The sequence below is a fragment of the Lycorma delicatula genome, chromosome 4 (genome assembly GCF_047948215.1).
Source record: "Lycorma delicatula isolate Av1 chromosome 4, ASM4794821v1, whole genome shotgun sequence".
Lineage (NCBI taxonomy): Eukaryota > Metazoa > Arthropoda > Insecta > Hemiptera > Fulgoridae > Lycorma > Lycorma delicatula.
Window position 1 is genome coordinate 162,276,811 of NC_134458.1, and position 15,750 is coordinate 162,292,560.

At 27.8% G+C, this 15,750-nt stretch overlaps 1 protein-coding gene across 2 annotated transcripts in view; it reads left to right on the forward strand.

Annotated features, from left to right (window-relative positions):
* LOC142324040 (uncharacterized) overlaps positions 1 to 15,750 on the forward strand; it is a 359,533-nt gene that overhangs the window by 100,052 nt on the left and 243,731 nt on the right. For both annotated transcript variants that reach the window (XM_075364631.1, XM_075364632.1), the window contains exon 2: positions 6,650 to 6,681. The gene's annotated coding sequence lies outside the window, so the exon portion shown is untranslated. The remainder of the gene's footprint in view (positions 1 to 6,649; positions 6,682 to 15,750) is intronic.

Consider the following 15,750-nt stretch of genomic DNA (forward strand, 5'->3'; position numbering starts at 1 on the left):
TTTAAATTTATAAATATATTTTTACATATTTAAATACTCTACCAAAAATAATGGTTTCAGTATTCACCAGTCGATTGTAATAACAGCTAAATAATTTATTTTAGTGACTGAAATAGTAAAAACCTATCTCTTCAGTTTGAACTTTAAATTAATTTATTATAAAAAAAATATTCGTAAGCAGAAATTGTCTGAGCAAAAGTACTTTACGATCATGAAAAAACTAAAATTGAAAACAACTGTTAAATATAACGTTTTAAATTTGGAAAAAGTGTCGTGTACATTTCACCATTTTTTATTTTTTCAAATAAACTTGAATTCGGTTTTACTTGAAGAGCTGAGCCGAAGAATTTGATACCTTACCAGTGAAAATGGGCACAACAATTTTGTAATAATACAGTCAAAATGTACATACACATGCAATAATATCGCTAAATAAAACACTATCGTCTGCAATCAGGTAGAGACAGAAAAAACAATAGATTAATAGTAATTATATATTAACGGCGGTTTATTTACGTGTGTATAACAATAAATAATAAGTGGTAAGCTATAAAACGAATAATATCAAAACACAATTATCAGTAAAGCTTAAACAATGTAAATACACTCATACTTTCACGATTCAATGAACTATGAAATTTGCATTAATAGTTATCGTATAGTAAGTCAGGTATTTACAGATATAATTTAATCGAACATTACTTACAATATGTATATAGTATTAATACCTGATTTTTATGCGTAATTTAAAATACAAGCTTTTACATATTTGTAATCAATAGACTTATCTCGATAAAATATACTTCAAAAGCAATTACGAGTAGTAACTAATATTACTCAGCTTGTTGAAGAAAATGTAATCCAATTCGAACGTAGGACGTTGTACCTCGAATAATTAATGCATACAACAATAATGATGTATTATTAATCTTCGAAATTTTGTTTATTAATCTTTGTTAAAAAAAAAAAAACAAATTTAAGTTATTAGAAGTGAGAAGCATGCGACAGAAACTTTTTAAACTACAGTATTATAATTCATTATGATATCCAAATTTCTGCCGATAAGTTGAAGTTCGTTTCATAGTAATGGTATTATTTCATTCCCCTATTGCTTTTTTGTTAACCTATAACCTATTCAATTTAAATTTTATTGATGAAATTAAAGAATAACTTTATAAAAAATGTACCTTTCATTTATTTCTTATCTTTTTACAATTCTACCCGCGTGTAAAACAACGAAAAACATTTTAATTTATCAAATTAACCACTTGATTGACCTTTAACATTTTCTCATTGTTCTCATAAAATTGGGAGTTTTTCACCAACGTATTGCAGTTATATATGCGTATTGCAGCCGTTATATATGCTACGTATTTAAATAAGGAATGATTATATTAAAAAAAAAAACCATCAATATACCAGATATATTTGCTTTAATAATATTAATAAGGAAATGTGTACAGAAATTAAAAATAACTATTTTCTGAAATTTTTACTTCCTTGTTGTACGAAGTAAGTATTGTGATAACGAAAAATTTCGCTTTTCAGATTTCAACGGAAATATCTGTTTTGACCATCCCTGAATCCATTTTGACTAGCTTCGACGTGACGTCTGTACGTACGTATGTATCTCGCATAACTCAAAAACGATTAGCCGTAGGATGTTGAAATTTTAGATTTAGGACTGTTGTGACTTCTAGTTGTGCGCCTCCACTATTGATTGCAATCTACTGAACCAAAAGACTTTTTCTTAACTGCAGTAATAAGCACTCATTGAGAGCGTTTCAACTATATATCGTAAGTGGAACTTATTTTCATTGGTTCCAGAGTTATAGATTAATTAAATATTTGGATCTTACAAGGGGAAGGCACATCGGTTCGAATCCGAATTCATTTCCTTTTTTTTTTAAATTTAAATATCGATTTATTAATAATTATTAACCTCTGATTGTAAAAAATGTTTTATAATAAATAATAATTCAATAATAACAATATTAAAAAAATATGAAAAAAAATCAGAAGTTATTAGTGAAATAAAATTTTATGTATTTAAAAAATGTGTATATGTAATTTAATAGGCGTACAACAAAGTCATGCGGTGTCCACATAAGAATTTTTTTAGTAAAATATCATTATTAAGTATTGTAGCAATCATGTATAAACACAGATTAGTTACGACAACAAAAAAGGGAACAATGCGCCGGCGAAATCATATTTTCTTCCGAATATTACAAGATAACGTCTACATTAGCACAAAATTTATAATTTAAAAATTATATTACAATATTTATGATTTAACTATAAAGGGAAAGTATGAAGATCAGCCAATAATTTGGGTTTGTCTTTCAAGACTTCCTTAATTCAACAAACAAAAAGTTATAAAAATTTCCGGAAGATTGTATCTACGTAGAACGTGCGCGTATTGGCTGTATTTTGATTATACCCCTCCGACCAGATCATAGACAAATTTTTTAACTGAACCTCTTCAACTGTTAAAACATCGCATAATAAAGTCATTAATATTTGAAAAAAGCATTTTGAAATAAAAATCTGTCTAGATTAAAGCCGGGAAGGTATGCGATTTTTTAAAAATAAAATCTACAAAAAAAATACAAATATGTATGCAAAAGTCGGGCCGTTTTGGAATTTTTGCAAAATTTTACTTTGGAAACTTGATTATACATGTATCCTCTTTCAAAAATCTCCAATTTGAAATTGGAGATTTTTTCACAGCAGGGGATTTTCACACTCTCTGCTCGATTACAATCATTTGTGGTTACTATGATCTCGGTTTATATTTCGGCAAAGTTTGATTAAAAAATGTAATTCAAAATTAATTTTCTCCTTGTTACACATAAAACTCTTGTTACTTAACAGATGCAGGTCTTATTTAAACAGACTTTACGTTCGGCCCGTTTGCTATTTAAATAAATTAAGAGGGTTATTATAATTTTGCAGCTTAAACCATTACGTTCATAATATTCGGTTAATTGTTATTCCATTTTTTCTTTCTTATTATTTCCTTAGGTGTGTCGGTAATTTTTGTTATTAAGTTATATTTTTACGCAATAAATATATACTTGTACTTCCATAGAGACAAAGATCGTGTGAGTAGAACTAGAGGTAAACTTCCGTTGTTGAGCACGTTATGGGAAACGTTGAAGGCTACCGTTTGCTTCTACGTTACGGCTGTAAACGATTGCATCATGTTATGCTGTACTCATTAACAGCTTACCCCCTTGTACTTTTAACTATTTAACAGTGGATTGATGTTCGCTAAACCGACAGACATGTGTACGCTATTTTTTTTTTTTAATTTTCACACGAGTTTATTAATAATTGCGGTTATGAATATTTATAATTACTTTAATATATAAGTCAGTTCATTTTACGTTGTAACGTAATATTATGTAACATTATAACAAATATTACGTTACTGAAATTTTGTTTTTAACTACGGTTATGTGTGGATGAATACTAAGATAAAAGTAAATTTATCGTGAGTATAAATACATTAATAGCTAGTAACTCTGGGTATACTCTAAACAATCGCTACCCTCCTCTATTTTATACTTGAATTAAAAAAGAAAATTTATTAAAGAACTAAGGAGTTAAAATTTATCAGATTTGATAAATTTTAATTCCTTTGTTCTATATATGGGTCAATAAAGTATCGGAACATTTAAATAACTTTTCAACAGTTAAATACAAAAGATAAAATTTAATAAATGTTCCTACCTCGAAAATATCCATTTTTTGTATGAGATCACACACCTTCTATGAGAGGTCAATCAATTAAAAATTGAAAGGTATTTAATGAAAAACATTCTTTACATCACTGAAAAATAAAACGTTTGACGTAAAAAAGAGCGGGCTAAGACAACTCTAAATATTTTTTTCCCGGGCGCTCAAGGAAGTGTCATTATCAACGCCCAAACATTACATTAAAATAAGCATTTAGCCAAACAACGTCAAACTTAAAAATTTAGATAAAATAATTAAAATCATTATTTAAAACGCACATAGATGAGAAACGAGGTGAAACATATTACAGGAATAATCAAATAGGGTGAATATAGATGCACGGCCTTAAGGAACAAGATATTGATTGGATAGCATCGCCGTATTGTTCCCTAAAATATTACGGGTGTTAGCCCCTAATTAAAATTTTTGACGCAATACCGCATAACAAATACAGTCTACAACAATATGATGTATCGTCAGATGGTGTACCACCAACCCTAACGAAATGGTTGTGACAATTAAATTTGTTTTCACAGCAAGTTTCAAAAGCAGTCCGCAGTGCACCCCAACCAATTTTCTCGTACCGAAAAATAAATTCAATTTTTATGTTTAAGGAGAGTTATTTAAGGATTTTCTTTTTTTATTTTCAATTTCTATTTACCGTTTAAATGGTACTCGATTCATTTTTAAAATATTTTTTGCAGAGTCCATCGTTTTCTCTTATCTTATCTGTAGCACTCCGTATCTTTAGATTTCTCCACCTTAACTTGAAGATGTCTTACTTTCTTGCATACTGACATTTCAAAACGGCAACTGAGAAAATAACCACCTGAGATTTATAGCGGAACATATTTCAGTCGGAGACATCCACATGCCTTATATTTTCCGTTTATGAAAAATATTATTCTTTTAAAAAAATTTACATTGTTCTGCTCTTTTTCCCCGATCTCTTGAAAATTGTAGATGGGATGGTACCTCCTAAAACTTTTCTCCGTGTAGTTTTTTATTTGACAAGACCGAGTCCCGGTTACTGTGGCGGGACCCGCGAACGGTATAACCGGGGCCCGGTTACCCGCCTCAGTGATTTGAGGCAGGTGGATGAGGTGAATAAAAGATCCGACCCCCCTGGGTTGAGTATTGCTTAAATGCCGATCCGACCCTGGGGAACAGGAGAAAAAAAAGTTTTATTTCATATTTCGGTTGCTATGAAGGTAGATAGTCGATTTTCATCACCCACCATCTTATCTACGATTAATTATTCCCGTTTTAGGTTCTAAGAATGTAGATTCTGATCCGCGGAAGCTTACTCTTCCGGACGGTTCAACTGATCTTTCCCGATTTTTCTTCCCTTTTCGTTTGTTATACTGTAAATACAACAAAACGAATTTCATAATATTAAATATAATAATATCCCACAGCAGTCTTTTGTTTTTGAAACTTCAATAGTATTCTGTTCTCCGAATAGTTCCTTTTAAATATATGTATTATTTCTTATTCTTCAATGATTATCGCGCAGGATTTTGTAGCTTCCTTAAGATTTTATTATAAATTTGTTTTTTCTTATTTTTTCTGTTCTGTACCGTAATCCTGTATTACGGTATTTTACTGTATTTTACGGCTGATTTTGTGTTTTACTGAACATTTTATAGTTTTTCATCAATTAGTCGATCGAATCATAATAGAATTTAATTTAACTTAATTTTTGTTATTTACACTATTCATTATGCCGCTTATGTAATTTTTTATACGTTCAAGAAATTGAACGTATTTGATTATCCGCTAAATTTATTGCTTTAAACAATCTTTAACAATCTTTCTTATAACTGTAACATGTGTAAAATGCTTTCAGTACAATCATCACTGATGATGAACATATCTGCACTATATTGAATATAACCTAAATTTTAGTCACCATGTTGATATTTTTCTTTTAAATACGGTATGTTATATTTTATTAACTAATGATGAGGAAAACCCTCGAAAGCGCTTTTATATAATAACAGCAAGCATAAGATAAGAAGCATTATTGAATTCTGTACACCTAGAGATAAATTTTTGATACTTTTGTCTTTGATATATATATATATATATTTAAATACTTCAAGCTTGATTTTAAAGAAAGTAAAATTTTGAAGAAAAAACATTTTAATTTTAATCTTCTATTAGAAAGCTGAATATTTAATAAAAAAAAGTTTCATCAATCGACTTATTGGTAAACTATACACCAAATTATAATTTTTTAAGATATCGGTAAGCAACATTCTTTCGTATACTGTGGAGAAAATATTGAATAATTGATCATTTTAGATAAACACTTAAAAATGTTAACGGAGTTACAAAGTTATAGTTACAGGATGTCATTCTAATGCACGCAATCAAAGTTTCCGAGAGGACCGTAACCACTATCTCATTTAACCGGGCTAAGTAATTACGAAATTAGTATTAACTAGCGGTAATTAGTATAATAATGCTTAAATCAGCGGTTGTAGGGGAAGGGAAATGATGTAAACAATATAATTCTAATATTATATTTTTCAACAACTATAAGATGATACATACTGTCCTGCATGATAACATACGTATTCTTAGCAGGCTTTCTTTCACAAAGAAGCTATTTTACGCATTACGCAATTTTTTGTTAATATAAAAAGTATGGTTGTTATGATTTTTTAATGTTAACTCTTCTAAATGAATACATTAACATGTTTTAATTTCATTCATTAGTTTTTTTTTTTGAGCTTGTGCGTTTAAATACGGATTATAAAGTTTTTAACGAATGAAATTACCGTGCCTGATCAGGATTTGAATCTATGATCTTACGGATAAAGGTTCAAAGATTAAGCTATAAGTACAATATTCCCTTAAATTAATTTTAATTGACCTTCCTTTTTCTTTTATTTTTCAGGTGGAATAATTTACAACATACGAGTGATCGAGGTAAGAAATTTACTCTTAATTTTTTTTGTACCTACTTAAACAAATATTTTAAAAGATTGTTCCTAGTAGTGGAATTTATTAACTTATTAAAGCTAATTTTTTTTTTTTTTAACTTAAAATAAGTACTTTCGCAGAGATATATGCTCCTTCAGAAAAGATTTTTGTTGCTATAATAATTATTTATGATTAATAAATCACTCACCTTTTAATGAAATTTTTTATTTAAATTACATATTTAGAAGGTATTTTTGAAAAAAAAAACATTAATGGACAAAAATAAAATTAAAAAATGGGATTTTTCTTTTTAATTTAGAATGATAATCGGGAATTATATTCTGCTTCGGGCAAAACTGAGTAACAAAAAAAACTTTTTAAAAATTCCTCGATAAATAAAATAAAACGTTTATTTCAGTAAATCACAAAATATTGTAATGTCTTTTAATTTAAAATTTTATGGAAACAAGAATTAAATCAAATAAAATTTGAAAAACATTTTCTCACGAAATTCTTATTTTTATTTTGATATATTTTTTTTCTAGATATTTGATAAAAACTATTATCAAGAGATGCACCGGGTAATTCATATTTTATGTTCCGATAAAACTTACTAAGTATCATTCGATTAATAAAATAATTTTTCTTATTTAGCCTATAACTAATTTCGATTTTTAATATAAAATATTATATTCAACTCCTGTTACTTTAATGATTATTTGGATAACTTAACAATAACTAAGCGACTCGTGTATTACATCTGTAATTTCTCAAACATTTGAGGTGAATCGGATACCCTAGAGTGTTGTGCATCGTCAAAATTCAAAATTCTTCATTTAATGTCGCCACTTACTTTTGTTGTTTCATTGATTCGTTTCACTGTTTCTATGTTTGATTATTTATTCTTTGTGTGATTGATAAGATTATTTTTCGGTATTTTTTTGCTTTTTACATTCTGAACTTTGGACTTTGATCAATAATCTTTGGACTCATCTTTGTATGTACTTAATTATGTTTATTGTATATTTATGTATATATATATAGAGAGAGAGAGAGAGAGTGAGAGAGAGAGATGTACAGTTCTTTGAGGGATTTCAATTTGAATCGATTGTAAGTAAATTAAACACCGCGGCAAAAAAAAAATTAAACATAAAATTAAATTAAACAAACCGAAATAAATAATTTTTTTTACAAAAAAAAAACAGGCATTAAAAAAGGCCGTTTAAACAGTTTCTTTTTTAAAATTATAAACAGATCCAGATAAATGAATGTGTAAAATTACAATATTTATATAACTCCGTTATTATTTTATAGCTATTTCAACTGGTATTTAGAAAAAATTATTCTAACCAAAAAAAAAATAATAATAATAATAATTAACCAAATAAAATAGTAGTCATAAAAGATTAACGAAAAAGAATACAAGATATATAAGTTTTGCACAATAAATATTTATGTTATAACCTATATATTTAATCTGTACTTATCATACACTTGTTTTACCAGTGCAGTACATGCCATACTCAATCCTGTCAAAGTGTATTGTGAATGTACAGTAAATAAGTAGGTGCATAAATGTATCTTAATGCAAAAATATTATAAATATATATATATATATATATATATGCACCTATAAACAGCATGTCCTGACTGACTGATTCATCAACGCCCAGCAAAAACTAGCTACGATAAATTGATGAAAATTTGTATTTATATTCTTACGGTGTAAGTTCACACCAAGAAAGGATTTTTCAAAATTCCGAGTTTAAAGGGTTAAAATGGAGTAAAAATGAAATCTAATAGTTTGTTTTTAATTTCTCGGTAACAAATGAAGATATCAACTTGATTTTTTGTGTGAGTAATTTCCATGTAAATATGTAAAAACCAATTTCTAAATTTTTCGAAATCGACCTTGAAAAATACGAAGAAAGGTAACGTAACAAAATTTCCAACAATGATTGCAGATTTTCCCCAGTTCCGATTATACTAAATGAGATAATCACTTAATTTGGGCTTACAAATGCTTTTCAGATAAATATACAAAAATAATTTCGGGTTTTTTAAATTTTAATATTTTAAAACGTGAGAAAATAAATTATTTTTTACATCTTTGCTGTTTTATGTTACAGTAACTGAATCAATCTTTATAAGATTTGGTAACATTATGATGGTAATTTATGTTTGCAATTGTGATTATGCATTTTGTGAGCGAAGCTGCAACGGGAAATGTACAAACAAATTGGTCCTGTTCTGACCAAACTAATGCTCTGAAGAAATTACAATAAACTGAAATTTTCTAAATTAAACAGGCTTCCATTTTTGTTTATCAATATTATTCTTACAAACATGAGTTTAATGAACATTTGGAATCCAGGAGACAGAGCCTCCCCCCGCGCGGCTAGACAAGAAAATATCCCCTGACCGCGACGGAAAACGGAAGTATCGATATAGCGTAGGCGAAGCCGCAACGGAATTGCTAATATATATATATATATATATATTCTTTTTTTGAAATTGAAAAGAAAGTAAGTTATCACTTTTTCCGATATCAGTACCGTTAAATTTAAAACACAATGGACGTGATATAGATGTCATTCAAATTTATAACCTGAGGTTATTTTTGCTTTGTCATCTATGAAATAGTGAAAATATCTTTAATTTTTTTTTTATTAGATACACATGTACTCGTTTAAAAAAACAAACACGTGACGACAACATTATAATTTCCATGTGAAAGACAGAATTTATAAAAAAAAAAATTTTAAAGTAAGATACAAAGAGCAGAAATCAATTTTCTATAATACAATCTAGAGATTTCTGTTCGAACATGAGAATTAGTAACACATACAGAAAAAAACTGAAGGAGTACAAGAAAAAAGTGATGATGTGTCAAATGATGATTACATCAAATTTGACACCATAAATTATATATAAATGGTTAAATATAATTACATTTATCATTTAGTATAAACATTTACCCTAAATCTTTATTAAAAAATCTGATGTAAACAACACATGACTTCCTTGTACACCTATTAAAATACATATACACATTTTTAAAAGTACATAAAATTTTATTTCACTAATAACTTCTGATTTTATTTTCATATTTTTTTTTTATTGCTATCACTGAATTATTATTCATCGTAATTGTTTTTATAACGAGAGGTTAATAATTATTAATAAATCAATATATTTAAATTATAAAAAAATAGATGAAATGAACTTTGATTCGAACCTATGTGCTTTCCCAAATATCCAAATATTTTATTAATTAAAATTCTATTTGGGTATAACTCTGGAACCAATGAAAATAAATACTACTTATGATATATCGTTGTAAAACTCTCAATGAGGGCTTATTTCTAGAGTTAAATAAGTTAAAAGATAAGTAAAAAAGGAGGCGTTATTATATGTAAGCCTCCATAATAATTTATCATACACATTGCTATACCCCTATTATAATCGTTTATTATACGGATTATATAATATAGTGCAGAACGTAACAGGAATCGAGTTCGTGTCTTAGATTAAATTGTCAATTTAATATAATATTATATTGTTATTATGAAATTACAGATAAAAAAGGAAAATAATAAAATATATTAAAATGATACGAAATTTTAATATTATTTCATCTTAAATGAAATATCGTTATAAAAGATTATAATTTTTTCCCAGTAAAAATGAATAAATTATTTAAAAAAATATATAAATATAATCTAATAATTTAGTCATTACATCATTGTTGTGACGTCATAATTTATGAAAAGTAATTATTGAATCGTAGTCATAACGAAGAGGAATCAAGATTACTTTTGAAGGATCTTAAAATTGGCTTTAATACTTAAAATTAGGAAATAAGTACAATAGCGGTTTAAAATATCAATTTATTGTCTAGTATTTATAAATGTTGAATGATATTACAATATCTGATCGTTTTTATCTTTTACTCTTTTAAAATATCTATTCCTGTAATCTTACTTTTGTTTTCAAATGTAACATTATATTTGTAATCCAAATAAAATTTAAATTCAAATGGAAGTCTAACAAAATAATTATAAAAAAAACGAATTCAAAAAATAATACAAAAAATAAGTTACAAATAATTATATTTTTATTTATTAAATAAAGTAAAAGTATTTACAACAAAAAACTATTTTTGAAGTCGGTGCCAGCCAACACAAGTTAAAAAAACCCATGATGTATATAATACAAATCCTACTTCAAACAATGAAAAATTGGTAATAAAAGTTAATAAAATGAGATCTACAAAAATATAATACAATAAAATACGACATACAAAAATATGATATAAGAATACTTTATTGATGCTTAGGTACATATATTGTTACCAAGTATATATGCCTTAGTGAACTCAAGATTAGGTATGATCGTGAAATACTATCTTATATGCTCTCGAGATCCCATTTTACAGGTGGGAATTCCGTTCAGCCGCGCCTAGTGGTCAGTTGAAGTACTAACTTACGTAAGTTTATGTTTAATTTGTGTTGGCTGGCACCGACTTCAAAAATAGTTGCTTGTTGTAAATTCTTTTACTTTAGTTAATATATAAAAATATAATTCTTTATAACTTTTTAGTACTATTATTTGTTAAAGCCGGTTTTTATTTTTAATAAGTTATTTTATAAAACTTCCTCCTTTAGTACTGTGCGAGCGGTCAGCGGCCAAAGGTGTCAAGCCGTTCAGTCTTTTTGGTATTTTTCCTAAGATTATCATCGGATTTGGTTAAAATTTATGTGGGACCATTCCGAAAACATACTCTTTCGATTAAAAAAAAATTATCAAAATTGGTTTACTAACGTTGAAGATATTGCGTAACATACATTAAAAAAATCTTTTTTTTTGTTTTTTCCCTAAGGTTATCGTCGGATATGGTTAAAATTTAAATGGGACCAATCCGAAAGTATACTCTTTCGATTAAAGAAAAAATATGAAAATCGGTTTACTAACGTCAGAGATATTGCTTAACATATCTTTAAAAATATATTTTTTGTTTTTTCCTAAGAGTATCATCGGATTTGGTATAAAATTTATATGGGACCATTCCGAAAGTATACTCTTTTGATTAAAAAAAAAATATGATCAAAATCGGTGTACTAACTTCGGAGATAGTGTATAACAAACATTACAAAAAAATTGTTGAATTGATAACTCCTTTTTTGAAGTCGGTTAAAAAAATAAGTTTGAATTAAAAAAATTTTATTTAAAATAAGGGTCGACCTGGAAAAACAATTTTACCTGTACAGAAAAGCCAAGAAACTCGAAATTTTTGATAAAAAAATAAAAAATATGCAGAGGATGTTAATTAACTGCAATCTAGAATGAGTTTTGGCACCCCGGAATGTAGGAATATGAAGATTTTTTTATATTTATTTTAGTATTTCCGAATAATTTTATTGAAAAAAATTCACGGAAATTTGAACAGTAACAATTACATCATTACTTTATAAATATCCAATGATAAATAAGCGAAAAATCAAATAAAAATATATACAATAAAATCGTCTGTCAGGTTCAATAATTCTCACATATATTCAAACGATAGTTATGGAACTTTCGACTTTTTTACGATGACAGGTAACATCAACATTTCGTTACCCGCATTTAAATTATATACCGTGTTTATCTCATCGAAATAAACGAATAACAGTACAGTACGAATTAATTTCGCAACAGAATCGATCAGGCCCGGCCACCATTCATTAACTGTTTAAAGCGCATTTACAAAAAGTTTTTATTTTATATTTTTGTAGCATTTTTGAAATTTTTTCCAATAATAGCTACATAGCTGCTGCAACAGCTGCAGCTATAGGGAAAAGTGTGGTATCGGACAAAGTTTTGGGTGTGGAAATTTTTGAAATCTCTAGCTTTTATGACCCCCCTCTAACCGAAATACACAAAAATTTATAGAAAATTCGGGTAATACATACACGTTTACAACAACAAATGTATCCAGGCCTATATTTTGATAAATATCTCAAAACTATTTGAACACTAAAACTTGAAATTTGTCTCAAATATTTCTAAATTTTGAATTCAAACAGAATAGGAGGGTCTTTACTACCGTTACAAAAATTTTTATTTCTTGGACAGTCATGAAACGACAGTCTTGGACGTTGAAATTTTGAATTCAATACCGTGGTAGTACTGTATGAGTTGTTTACTGTACTGAAATTTCTAGTTAGATCGATTTAAGAACAAGGAAATAATTAGCTTAATTGTTTTAGAATTTTTTATGTAAAGTTTAAAAACGGATAACTAAAAATTTAGAAAAAATATTGGTCTTCATGGGTTATAAATATTAAATTTTGGCCCTGATCTATACGCGACCTACGCAAAATAATTATTTTTTTTAGATTTTGTCTGATATTTATAAATCTGCTTAACCATTAAGCACCGTATCAGGCCAAAATATGTCTACGGATGAGATCGTAGTTGTATTAATCTTTAAGCCTCTGTAGATAAGCGGATAAGGTGATTTTATTAGTTTTATTTTACTATTATTAAACAGGATTAATATTAAAGCGTTTTGGTGAGGTCTCCACAGACAATCACCAAAAAAAAAAAAAAATTAGCATGCTTAAGATCATTAGCAAATGACTACCCTAAATGAAAGGTTGCATATTTTTCTATTCTGAGAAAAAAAATCACAGACAAGTACAAAGTGAATGTGACATAAAGGCCTTGAATAATTTAGCGGCATATGAATAGTTCTGATAACGAAACATAATTATTTTCTTAAGTCTAATTGCAGCAATTGAAATTATTTTTATTTAGAACTGTTAGGCATAATTATAAAAAAAGTATAGGAAAGATTCTAATTTACAAATCAAGTAACTCCCCTTACAAATACCCTGATCGACTTGGTTGGTGTATCTTTAGAAAGATCCTGTTCTTCATACCCGGACAAGAAACGTCGCGTAGATAAATGTATAATGTATTTCTAATCAAGAGGATTATCATATTTAAAATGATTTTATCACGATTTCTTGAGGTAGTAGAACACATCTTTCTTGAGTAATAGGCCTTCAGCGAAAAACCTTTTATATCTGGAAACAGTCTTTCGGAAGATGTGGACTATATTAACTTATTTATGAAAATTTTAAGTCATAGACATAACATTAGTTTAGTTTATTTGAATGGCAATAAGCTTCCATAGCTTATGTGCATTGAGGACTTATTCTTGCTCCCTTTCATAATAAATAAAAATAATTTAACGTTGTAAGGGAATGGACAAACTCTTGTTAATATTTTAATTTGAGATACAACTAGGAGTTTAACAGGGGTTAAATTACGACTAAGTTCTTGTATATGTTTCTTGAAAATCGATACTATCTTTCTTGTCTTTTATATGTATATATACATTTATAAAGAGATATGAACAGATAACTTCAGACTAGGCTAATCGATTACGGGTCTCGTACGCAGCAGTATCACGTTCGTTTTGTTAGATCTTTGGATACCCGGGCTAAAATATGTCTTGATTATAAATCGACAACACAGGAACCGGATGAAACCAACAGAGAGACACCATCGAGGTCGGGTGGACAAGCGGCCGGGAAGAGACGTAACATTAAAATACAAACGGAAAGCGAACGCTATCCTCTTCGTCACTGCTATATCAAAAATAATACGAATGGTGATTCGCTTTAGTTTTTTATCATAAAATAATTATATTTACAATAACTTACAGAAAAAGCCTCGATTGCATAATTTATACATAATTGTGACGCTGGACTTAACACAAAAAGGCATAATAACAGCTTTTTTATTTTAATTTATGCTTACCGATTTAAAAACTAAAACACGAACGAATGTGAAAGCATGTAAATTTTTATTAGATGTAAAGAATAAACAAATAGATACAAACGTAAAAGCGTAATCTTTAACATTATTAGATGTAGAGAAAGCGTGTTAAGAAAAGAGAAGAAATAACACAAACAAAAAAATATATACTTCTTTTACCGATTAGCATAGATAAAGATGCGTACATTATGTGCGCTAATATAATAAAAGCGATGATTAGAATAACATGGAGTGTTATATTGACCGACCGTAGATGTCTCTGCAAATATGAACGACCTAAAAAAAAAAAAGTTGAAACAATAGTTAGTTGTAAAGATGTACCTTACTATAAACCTTGTCGTACTTTCTCGTGACATAGATTATAGTTCTTTTTAACAAATAGTTATTGCATCCAGACAGAAATAGATGTTTTAAATGTGAATAATTAGATAAATTAAATAATGACGATGATGAATTTTTGTTACGTAAAATCTTTATCTTCAATTATTCATATTTATTAAAAGAAATGACATTTTTATTATTATTTCGTTTTCATTATCTCATAAAAGAATCAGACATTATTACAAAAGAGATGATTTTAACCTCGTGCGTGATATTATTTCCTAGATTCACCTTAAAAACAAAATAAATAAAAGATAGAATTCCTGTCTAATTGTAGATAAATTAGTTGCACATCGATTGAAAATAAAATAAACTTGAAAATAAATATTTATATTTTAATTTCATTTCTACTGCAACTGTTTTTGTAGCAGAATTTATTATTTTAAGGTTTATTTAATTATAATTTTTTAGTTTTTCATTTTTATTTAAAATATGGATAGGGGTAGGGACCATAGAAAAGTTATCCGTATGAACAAAGTAACTTAAAAAACTCAAATGATAGAAATAAGTCTTGATAAAAATAAAAAAACGACTGAAGAAAAGTGATTCAATAAGCGAAGTAAGATTTACTCTCCGGAGATCGAGAATATCTACTCGATTTATTATTTTGCTCAAAGTTTTCAAAAAAAAATATTATTATTATTTTTTTTTTAATACTTATATTTATAGTCGCATCAACAATTAAAGTCATTAGCGACTTATCAGTGTAATGTAACTGTACCTTCCTTTCTTTTTCCTGTTTTGCCTCCGGGAATCACCGTCAGGTATTACTTCAAAGGATATGTACGAGTGGAAGTGAAGTGTAGTCTTGTACAGTCTCAGGTCGACCATTTCTGAGATGTGTGGTTAATTGAAACCCAACCA